Genomic DNA, 11,751 nt, shown 5'->3' with positions numbered 1-11,751 from the left:
AGGAAGATCAGAGGGTCACAATGGAAGACTAAAGAAATACAGCATCCAAATGTAATGTGTGAACTTGGCTGGATGCTGAATTTTAAACAGCTGTAAGAGACATTTTGAGGACAAGTGGGCAATTTGAGTATGGCTAAGATGTTTAATGATGTTATTGAATTCACTTTTTTTTCCTTTTTAAGAAGTTGAATTTAACTTTCTGAAGTAATTGCTTAGGAAGAAATGCAGAGGAGTTCCACAGAAAAAGGTGACAACCAGAATGATACTCCATCGGCCAGATTTTTAAAATTCCTCCACTCTGAAATTTCTTTTTTGTCAGCTAAAACTATTTTCCGGGTCCATTTCCTTAGGTGAGCCTTGTTCACATTCGGCATCATACTCAATGCTGATATTTATTATTTTGGTTTCATTTTCCTTTCTGCATCTTTATGTTTCTTCCGACAATCCATACGCAGGTTGTCTGTTCTGGCCTCCCAAGAGTTCCTGTTAGTATTACTTCCCGCTCCTCTCCAGAATAAATCAGAACCTGTTTGAAGTTCTTCATTATTCTTAGAGAAAAAGAAAAATCTAGTGGTCTCTTTCTCAGGTAATGATGCTTCTCCAGGACTGGACTTTCTGTGATCTGTTCCTTCAGTAACATCTTCCTCTTCGGAACTGCTGTCTTGGAAACACGGGTCTTTCTCGTCTCCAGAACCCGTCTGTTTCACCTCTGTGAGTCTCTTCCTTTATGTCTTTACTGTCTGAATCAAAAAAGGAGACTGTGAACCTGCTGGGCTGCTCAGCCCCACTGCTCAGAGCTGCAGGGTCCTGGATTCCCTCAGGTTTCTCTTTGCCACACTCCTCATTCCAGGGTGTGTCCTCTTCCTTTTCACTGGTATATTTTGAAGTTTGAAATATTTCTTTCAGATCCACAGCAATGTTATGATACCTTTCTTTGGACACCTCAGGTAGCTTTTCAGCTTCCTCCCTTTTCTTTTTTTGTTTTTCTTTACTTTCTTTTGGTTTATCGTGTCTTTTTCTTTCGTAAGTGGCACGGTCTTGCTTCGTTGGATCATAACGTATGCTGTCCTTAAATTTTTTAGCAGCTACTGATTCTTTGTAGAATTGCTTAAGTTGATTTGCAAAACACTTTGTACAACATTCAGGGCTTTCTTTTCTTCTTCAGCAGGCTCTCTTCTTCCTAGTAGTTTTCTTTTCATTTAACTCTTCCTGTTCCTCTTCACTGTCACTTTCTTGAAATCAAGAGTTCATGCAGAATCTGTCATCAGTGCCAAGGTGCGACTGTAAATCCGTGAGCTTCTGTCCAGCTCTGCCCTCAAACTGAGGTTTAATTTTGAGCCTGTTACTGTTATCTTCAGAATCAGATTCCTCATCATCACTGCTATCAGGCAGCTTCCTTGATGTTTTACCCATAGACTCTTTCACCCATTCCTCTCCTTGACAGCTCTCCTCCTGAGTAGATATCTCCTCTGTTTCACATTCAGTGTCAGAACTGAAGATGATGTGCCTTAGCTTATCCTCTGGATGACCATCCACATTTGTCAGAGCATTGTGCACCAGCTTCTTCTGCGCTTCTTTTGCTTTTTGCCTCGTTTCCAAGGCTGCCAAGTGCTTCTCATCATCTTCAGCGTGCTTATCCTTACCACTCAGATCAGAGGAATTACTAATAGAAAGTGAGAAATCAGTTTTGATTTCCTCGGTGTCCTTGGATAATACCTTTGGTGATTTCTCAAGAGACGTGAGGCTGCTCGAGTCAGACCTCTCTTCCTCTGAAGCTTCTGTCTTTGTGGCACTATGGCAACTGTCTTTGTCAAAGCCTGTGTTGTGAGTCTTTGCGCTAAGACTCAAGGACTTCTTACCTTCTAAGGACAATAAACTAGAAATAGAATTCTTACTTCTCCTTTCAGAACTGTTAGTGGACACTGCCTTGCGATCTTGGCTCTCAAAAGTGTTCTTTTTTTTTTTTTTTTTTGAGACAGAGTCTCGCTCTGTCGCCCAGGCTGGAGTGCAGTGGTGCGACCTCAGCTCACTGCAAGCTCCGCCTCCCGGGTTCACGTCATTCTCCTGCCTCAGCCTCCCGAGTAGCTGGGACTACAGGCGCCCACCACCACGCCCGGCTAATTTTTTTGTATTTTTAGTAGAGACGGGATTTCACTGTGTTAGCCAGGATAGTCTCGATCTCCTGACCTCGTGATCCCCCCTGCCTTGGCCTCCCAAAATGCTGGGATTACAGTGTTCTGTCTTTTTTGAGGCTGAATATAGTTTGGGCCATTTGCCTTCTTTGCATGTTGCCATGGAGGCCGTTCACCTGATGAGCCACTAACATATGGGGACCCATCTTCCATGGATATGATACTGGGGTCCACATGTTTCATGGAATTCTGATCTTTATTAATATTGTTAGAGGCAACACTGTCTTTCAATGATTTTTTTTTATTGACTCCTTTTCATATGAACAGCCTCCTCCCTTGAAAACCTGGAATTTTGGCTTTAAGTTGTTTTTCTTTGGTTTCTGTTTGCCACAGGTGCTCTCCCCTCCTTCTAACAGGGAAGCCACAATGTCCTCAGGACAAATACACTGTCTGCGTCTGTGGAGGCCAGTGGGAGTGTTGGGGCTCTTGAAGCCTCTGTCAGACTTGCATTGTGTCATGGTTTCTGCTCCATCACTCTCAGTATCTTCATTTGGAACTTACTGATCAGTGCCAGCCAATTGTTCCAAATCAGCTAAAGTAAGATTCACACGAAGGCAGTTTGTTTGTTTTTTTTTTTTTTGTAAATCATGGCATTATACTACTTGTCTCCTTCAGAGTCAGCTAATTCTGATGCAGAATCAGCATCTTCACCGCTACTGCACTGAGAGGGAGATTTGCGATTAAGAGGCTTTAATCCATGACCGAGGGCTGACTCTACATTGCTTTTTCTTTTTTGTACTTTACTACAGTGATCAGGAAGCTCACAGATTTCTCTATTTTTGAAGGAAGTTTTCTTGTCTGTAGATTTTTCCATTTGTGAAAATGCTGTACTGTTTTTGACCTTAGCAACATTTTTTTTTCATTGCAATGATTTCATCTGTATCTCCTGAGTCAAACTCACAATCATTTCTAATAATATCATCACTGTCATGGTAAGAGACATTAGTTTTGATACCTAAACCTATTGAAGAATGCAATTTGTGAATTCCTGATTTGAAATCTTCCCTTACAACTCCAAAAGGATCATTTTCAGATTCATTTATTGAGGGCTGTACAGTTCTCTATAAGTTTTCCTCTTTTGCAATCATCATTCTTAATTCATCTTCAGAATCAATATCATCATTAGAATGCTATTTCTCTTCTTGGCAGTTTCCAAGCCAGAAGTCTTAAAAGGTAGATTTTTAAGTTTCTGAGTATCAGAAACAGGTACAGGAGGTGATTTAGAAGAAGTAATGCAATCACAAGTTCTTTTCTGTGCAGCCTGTTGCTGTGTTAAGGGTGGTCTCTCTATTACCCACCTGGGCCTTGGACTCATGGTCAGAGACCCAGTGGAACTCTCATCCCTCTGTACTTTTATCATCTTCTTGGGAGGGCTATGGAAGTCAGAGAAGTTTCCTCACTGTTTCTTACTCATAGGGTCATTCCCTCCTTCCAATTCCCAAGTCAAGCTGGATATAGGAACGGTATTTGCGAAATCCTCCCCTATCTTCTTTAGATTGTGGCAGGATTTTGAGGGATCATATTTTATAATTTTATATTTATGATAATTTTTAAGGTGAAGAACAAGTAACACTCTTCTGAATTTGCTCACAACCCAACTCTTATACCCTGGCACTTCTGTCCCTGGCACAGCTTTCATATGGAATTCCACTCCTCCTATCTTTTCTAACAAGTTGGTGTTACCTGTTGTTGATTTTCCTTTCTTAGCTTTTGCTTCTTCTTTCTCTTTGGCCAATCTGTGCAAAAAGCTTTCTTTTGCTAGTTGAATTTGTAATGCTCCACCTTTCCATTTTGTTTGATTTAGAACAGACATACATTTTTTCAGGTCTGCTTCTGCTACACTGATGTTGATATATGCAAAGATTTTCCGTGGGTTTCCTTGGTCATCTTTCCCTGTGATGATGTCCACATCCGAAACCTCTGCAAATCTGCTGAACTGATTTTGTAGGTCTGTCTCAGAAATTTCCTGGCCAAGGCCACCCACATAAAGGTGCTTCATTTCTCTGTTCATTTTCATGAAGGCTGGGCATATACTTGATGTGTTTTAGTGGGAAAAGTAGTTTTCTCAGCCTTGTTGCTCCGAGAAGACCCAGAGACGTAAAGAGAGAGGCTTGGAAACTGCTTTGTGATTCTCATGCCCCAAACCCACTCCTCACCATGTCATCACCTACAGCCAGCACTGCTGCAGCCCCTGAGTTCACTTTTGAAAAGGCCTGGTAGGCCAGGCGTGGTGGCTCATGCGTGTAATCCCAGCACTTTTGGAGGCCGAGGCAGGTGGATCACCTGAGGTCAGGAGTCTGAGAGCAGCCTGACCAACGTGGTGAAGCCCCATTTCTACTAAAAACACAAAAATTAGCCAGGCGTGATCGTGGGCGCCTGTAATCCCAGCTACTCAGGAGGCTGAGGCAGGAAAATTGCTTGAACCCAGGAGGCTGAGGTTGCAGTGAGCCGAGATTGCGCCATTGCACTCCAGCCTGAGCGATAAGAGTGAAACTCCATCCCAAACAAACAAACAAACAAAAGCCTGGTAATGGTGTTAGGTTGTGTGAGAGAATGTCCTTGTTTGTGAGAGCTATGTGCTAAAATATTTAGGGATAAACTGTCATGTTGTTTCCAATGTACTTTAGGATGGCTTGACAGAAAGAGGTGTGTGTAGGTTCCTGTATTAGTCCTTTTGGGATGTTATACCAAAATACCATAGACTGGAGTGCTTATAAACAGCAGAAATCTATTTCTCACAGTTCAAGAGTCTGGGAAGTCCAAGATCAAGGCATCAGCAGATTTGGTGTCTGGTGAGAACCTACTTTCTGGTTCATAGATGCCACCTTTTCACTGTGTCCCCATGAGGTAAAAGAGATGAAGGGTCTTTTTCAGACCTCTTTTATAAGGGCAATAATTCCATTCATGTGGGTTCTACCTCCCCAAAGTTCTAACTACTAATATCATCATGCTGGGGGTTAGATATTTCAACATATGAATTTTGGGGGGACACAAACATTCCGACTATAGCAATACCTATATAGAGAGATGAAGCAAGAGCCATAAGATTATTAATAGTTGGTGTGTACAGGCAAGTGTATACCAATATTCACTAGACATTTCTTTAATTTTTGTGTAGATTTGAAATTTTTCAAAATAAGAAAAATAGTATCTATGGGAATCAAGAGAAAATATTTTCCCCTCCACTTTTTATGCCTGTTGTCCTCTACACTTAGTAATTATTTCATGACATGAAAGCCCTGCTTTGATTTGTTAGTTTTGTCTGACATATGGAGTTTAGTTCTGAGAACTTAGACTCACTCTATGTCTCTGCAGGTGATCAGGATGTTGTAGAAACAGTGAATTTAGATTTCTTGGACACATTTTCTTTTAGGACTCTTCTTTGATTAATATGTGAAGTGACAGCAAGGGACCTTGTGAAGGTCTTGGTTCTTGTTATTCCCTGCAGCTGCAAGAGTGGGTTCCAGAAGGACAGTGAAGAAATGCGGTAAATACATGGTACATTCCTTATGGTTCAGCAGAAGGCTTGAAAGATCCCTGGAATGATTTGGAAAGAAATACCTTGAGACTTTTTATATGCAAGTCTGTAAAAGCCATCATGTCAGTGCATTTTATAGCATTTTGTCTGCCTCCTTTCAGTGACAGATGTTGGAAGTCTTGGCATGGTAGTCATGCATTTTGAACTACCTGCATGGGGCATCTTGAGTTCCACATAAGAAAAGATGGGTAGAGAGAAAAAAATTGAGGGGGGGAGGCAGGAGCAGGGAGGATCATTTTCTTATAAATTTTATTTCTCCAAAGATAAGATAAAACTCAAATCATAACATACATAAAAGGTATAGTTATATACCTTTTGAAAAACTGATCAGTAAGTAACAATTTTATTAAACAATTGTTGAATAAAAGAGGAGAAGGTGTGGTGCTATAAGATTCTTTGCTAAATGGAGTTTTTATATTAAAATTACAGATACAAATATTAGGTGATTTTTATTAATTGAATCCCTGCTATGTGCTTCCTTTTAATATAATAACTTGACATTAAGAAACTTCTGTCCTTAAGAAACTCAAGAATACATTAGTGACTCTATCTTAATCATTTTAATGTTTCTATAAAGGGAGAATATCTGACTTTTATGTTTTTACTGAGTTTTAGAAGTATTTGGGGGATTCTGATTCTCATAAGGGTCTTTGACTTCCAGTTTTCCTTCTCCTAAGAGCAATGACACAGCAGATTGAAGATTAATGATGGTCTGGAGGGAGCTGGGATATGCAGATTGTATTCAATGTCATTGAAGAAATGTGCTTTGAGTATCCACCATGTACCAGGCATGATGCCAATGCAGATAAAAATGCAAGAGAGGCCATTTCACAGAATCTATTTGTTGACTGTCAATGACACAAGAACATGTGTTTGGAGGTGCTTGGCTATTTTTGCTGGGATGGTCTTCATGGATGGACATTACTATTCTCTTTCTGTTTTAAATCCATAGACAAGAAAGCCCTGACCAACTCCTTCTTGGACTATTCCAATTTTGTCTCACATAATTTATTGGGGAAAATGAGTTCCATATGTTTAGTAAAGTTGTTACTACCTCCTTTCTGGCTCATGTTTAGTATTTTGGGATTTGGTGGTTGTGTTTATGGTCAACAAAAGCATGATCTTCATCACTTTTATGTCTTCTTTAAAACACACCTCTTCAACTATTCTGTCTTTCAGATGTAAAAATCTTTGCCTTCTTACTTCATCATCATTTTCTCTTTAAACTTATGTGAGAGGGGTAGACAATCCTGAATACCACTAGGATTTACCCTAACCCTGTTTTTCATGGAAAAGAATATGTAAACTTCCATTAGGAAGTATATGAAAGAAACTTTCCTTTAAATAAAAATGTGTAAGTGTTTAGAATTGCCCTTGCAAAGTTCTAAATCAATCAGCCAGGGCTAATACATCACTTGAGGAGATGGGCTAGTGGCATTCTCATGAACGATCACCTGTGATTACAGAGCTCCGGCTGGCCCAAGATTTTACTTTCCTGTGGGATTTGACACCACTGATCATTTTAGTTTCCTGCATCAGCCATGCACAGAAAGTCTTAATGGGACAGTATGCAAAATGCATTCTCATTACATTTGTTCTCTTTTTGTTGTCAATAACCCAAGGTCATTTTAATATTTTTAATCATTTCTGTCTGAAGAGTCTGCTTTTAGAGACACATGGCTTATCTTTCATAAAATACGATTCAGAACAAGAAGTTAGGTTTTGAGATATTTGGACAAGGATGGACTTAGGCAATTGTGGAGGCTTTCACACTTCTTTGTCAGGAGGTTTCACATCCATTTTTCCTTCCCACTCCCTCCTTTGAAACCTTTATTTCAAGCCAACAATAGAGTTTTATGTATGAATTTTAACAATTATTCTTCCATTTAACATATTTTAATTTTTTGATGTTACTTTCTGTTTTTTGCTATCGTTTAAGCAGTTTTATTCCATTCAATAAACGTGCCCTCATTTAATCCCATGTGGTTGGACATTACTTTTCACTGTTCACTTCTATAATAGCATTGAAATGAACATTCCTGTAGTGAAAACTTTCAAGATATTCATGATAATTTCCTTAGGTCAAATTCTTGGATATGAACTTATTGTGTCAAAAATAGGCACATCATTAAGTCTTCTTACACAAGTTATGAAGCATTATGATGTGCGAATGTACATTTTCTCTCACCCTTTGCAAAATTAGATATTATAATAATCCGCTTGAATATGATGTATTGAAGTCTCATTGATTATATCCATATTTCTTTGATTATTGTAAGTTTGGAATTTTTAATAGATTTTTGGTTTCTAGTGTTTTATCTTGAAAAATACCCAATATGGTGATAAATCAGGGCCTGAAGTGTCTTAACTTATAAGCTTACTTGCTGGTGTCCAAGGAATAGCTTTTTTCACTGCATAGAGTTATAAGGACGTAAAATGTTCAAATAAATGCTTTCTAGGAGCACACTAATTCCTATCTCCCTCCCAGGGTGAGATTGATTGATATGCCGAAGTTAATATCAATGTAAATGCATCTATTTAAACCCATGCCTTGATGTCTTTGAATTTTCTTTTTGCATTTGATGTCAAATGAATATATCCTTAATTATTGATGAATAGTGACTGAGGTGGCTAAAGTTAAGGTAGAAATCAATCATTTGATGTTCATTGGGCACACTGGATAGTTGGATGTATATTAGACCTCTCCCAGCAGGCAATGACAGTGGACCATATCCAAGAGTCTAGAGCCATAAAGTGAATTCTTTTCAGCATTTCATAGATAAACCATGCAGTGTACTCAGAAAAACACGGGCTAATCTTTCTTTCCTTTATCTCTCTCTGGTGTCACTTTATCTCCAGCTCTATCTTTCATTTCTACTCTTTTCCTCTTACCTTATCATTTTTTTTCTCCTCAATCATACTTCCTTCCTCTGTATTGTATAATGTGTTTCGAAAAGAGTGGATTTTAAACGTTCTCATCACAAAGAAATAATAAATATGTGAGGTCATGTGGAGTGTGATCATTCTACAATGTATACATGTACCAAAACATCACATTGTACTCTATAAGTATATACAATTATTATTTGTCAATTAAAAATAAAAGATAATAAAAATAAGTATTCATTAATCTTTCCTCCACATTTTGTTTTGTTTTGTTTTTTCCTATCTTAATTTATGGACAAGATCACACCAAATCACTTCTACAGGGAAGGGGTGTGATAAGAAAGAAGTCTCCTGCTGGCTTTGATTTTCTTTTCTTTTTTTTTTTTTCTTTGTTTTAAAAATTATTATACTCTAAGTTCTAGGGTACATGTGCACAACGTGCAGGTTTGTTACATATGTATACTTGTGCCATGTTGGTGTGCTGCACCCATCACCTCGTCAGCACCCATCAACTTGTCGTTTACATCAGGTATAACTCCCAATGCCATCCCTCCCTCCTCCCCCCTCCCCATAATAGGCCCTGGTGTGTGATGTTCCCCTTCCCGAGTCCAAGTGATCTCATTGTTCAATTCCCACCTATGAGTGAGAACATGCGGTGTTTGGTTTTCTATTCTTGCAATGGTTTGCTGAGAATGATGGTTTCCAGCTGCATCCATGTCCCTACAAAGGACACAAACTCATCCCTTTTTATGGCTGCATAGTATTCCATGATGTATATCCTGGCTTTGATTTTCAAAGAGTAGAAGAGTTACTGCATACCCTTACCAACATTTGGTGTTGTTTTACCAATCTTGTGGGTGTGAAATGAGATATTTTTATTTTTAATGGTATTTATTTGGTTATAAGTGACGTTGAGTCATAGGAGTTGTTTACATAGTCTAGATATTTTATTAATCCTTTCTTAGTTACTATTATACACTGCACTTTTGTGTTAAGGACAAGTCTTGCTTAAATCTGAGAACTAAGTAGATGATAAAGAGAAAAGCATATATGACAATAGCATGAAGTATGTTCACATACTATATACATATATATATCCAGTGCATAGGTAAAGATTAAATAATTATAATAAACTGAATAACCATGTGCCCATCACTCAGTCTAAGAAATAAAATAATTCTGGTAATTTGAAAATTATTAAATTGTCCTCCCCTCAATTGCTCTCAGAGGAATAATTTTCTGTAAATGATTCCCATAGTTTTCTTCATGTCATAATGAACATGTATGTGTGTATTCCCAAATACAGTGCTTGGTTATGCCAATTTTTGAATATGCCTCACTTCACCCAATGGACTCTGTATTCAAATTTTCTGGGCTTGAGATCCCACTTCATCACCTCGGTGGGAAGCTGTATCAACTTGGGAAAGTTATTTCATCTCTTCAGTCATAATTTCCTCATCCGTAAAATGCTAACAGTAATTGTACATGCCTCATAGCATTATTGTGGGATTAAATTATATATATGGCACTTAGCCAAGAGTTTGGTAATAGTAAGCAATTTACATATTCACTGTTATCGTTATCATTACTATTATGATTACATTCTTCAGTGACTCATGCCTCTGGTGATGTATGTGACTACAGTTTGTCACTGCCATATAATATTTCACTATATGTATATGCCATAATTGATGTATTCATTTTAATGCTGATGGGCATTTGGACTGTTTCCAGAATTTGGCTATTATAAATACTACTGGTAAGAATATTTTTGTACAGATCTTGTCTCACAAGGATAAGAGTTGCTCTAAGATTTTAGGTTACATGCCCAAGAGTAGACCTGCTGGGTCACAATATGTGCATGTTCATCTTTACTAGGTAGTGCAAATAATTTTCTAAAGCAATTATACCAATTTATCTCCCCACTGGCATGTAGAAAAGTTGCTCCATAGTTTTACCAACACCTGATGTTGTCTTACTAATCTTTTTGAAATGGTTACCTTGTCTGGGGTACATACCCTGGAGTTTGCTGTCTCGTGCCAAGAAAGAATTTAGGACATGGACACGTGGGTGGGTTAAGGAGTGGAAAGTTTAATAGACAGAAGAAAGGAGAGAGGAGAGCAACCTCTTGCGAGAGAGAGAGAGAGAGAGAGAGAGAGAGAGAGAGAGAGAGAGAGAGAGAGAGATGTTGGAAAAATGAGGAAGGTGGCAGACCACAGCAGATTTTATACGCAAGCTGAAGGCAGTGTCTGATTTATGTACATTGGTTCCATCAAGTATGACATTTACATGGGATGTGGGGAAGGCTGGTTGCCTAATCCTAATCTTATTATGCGAATGGGCTTTCCAGTTGATTAGGCCATCTTGTCTGCTCTTTACTCTACAGGTGGCTGACAAAGACAAGGGAAGATGGAGCCTCCATCTTGAATATGTCTAGTCCCTAGTTCCTGTCAGCACTTACCTGTGCAAGCTCCCAGCTTGCTTATCAATGTTGCTCGACTTTACAGGTTGCTCTTTGTTAGAAAATGATTTGGGGCTGTTTTTCATTAAGGGAAAAGCCTTACCGAGGACTCCCATGCCCTTACTATATGCCTAAGTGATTTCTTCTTAACTCCTATATCATTTTGGTGTGAAATGTGATCTCTTTTTTATTTTAATCTTATTTCTTTGATTATAAGTCAGGTTGATTTATAGGAGCTGTTTACATAGTCTAGATATTAATCCTTTCTTAGTTACTGTTACAAACCGCATGTTCATGTCTCCCTAAAATTTATGTGTTGAAGCCCTAGCTGTCAGTGGGTGATATTCGGAAGTGGAGACTAGGTGTGGGTGAGACCATGAGAGTCAAGCCCCCAAGATGGATTAGTGTCTTTATAGGAAGAGAAAGAGACTAGAGCACATTCTTTTCATCATGTGCGATACAAGTGTAAGAATAAGGTGCCTGTTTGAAAACCAAGATGGGGGCCCCCAATGGAGACTGGATCTGCTGGCACCTTGCTCTTGGGCATTGCAGCTTCTGGAACTGCGTGAAATCAATGTTTGTGGATGAGGCCACTCATTCTACGGTATTCTACTGTAGTAGCCCACACCGACTAAGACAGTTACTTATGTTGCGGTTGTTCTTTCCTCCTTTGT

At 38.8% G+C, this 11,751-nt stretch overlaps 1 pseudogene; it reads right to left on the bottom strand.

The window, feature by feature from the left end:
- Positions 1-395: 395 nt before the first annotated feature.
- LOC111552421 lies at positions 396-4,209 on the bottom strand (annotated as a pseudogene).
- Positions 4,210-11,751: the final 7,542 nt, after the last annotated feature.

Source organism: Piliocolobus tephrosceles, chromosome 3, assembly GCF_002776525.5.
Source record: "Piliocolobus tephrosceles isolate RC106 chromosome 3, ASM277652v3, whole genome shotgun sequence".
NCBI classification, from domain to species: Eukaryota; Metazoa; Chordata; class Mammalia; order Primates; family Cercopithecidae; genus Piliocolobus; species Piliocolobus tephrosceles.
The sequence above is the reverse complement of the archived record's forward strand: the minus strand, read 5'-3'. Positions and strand labels throughout refer to the sequence as shown.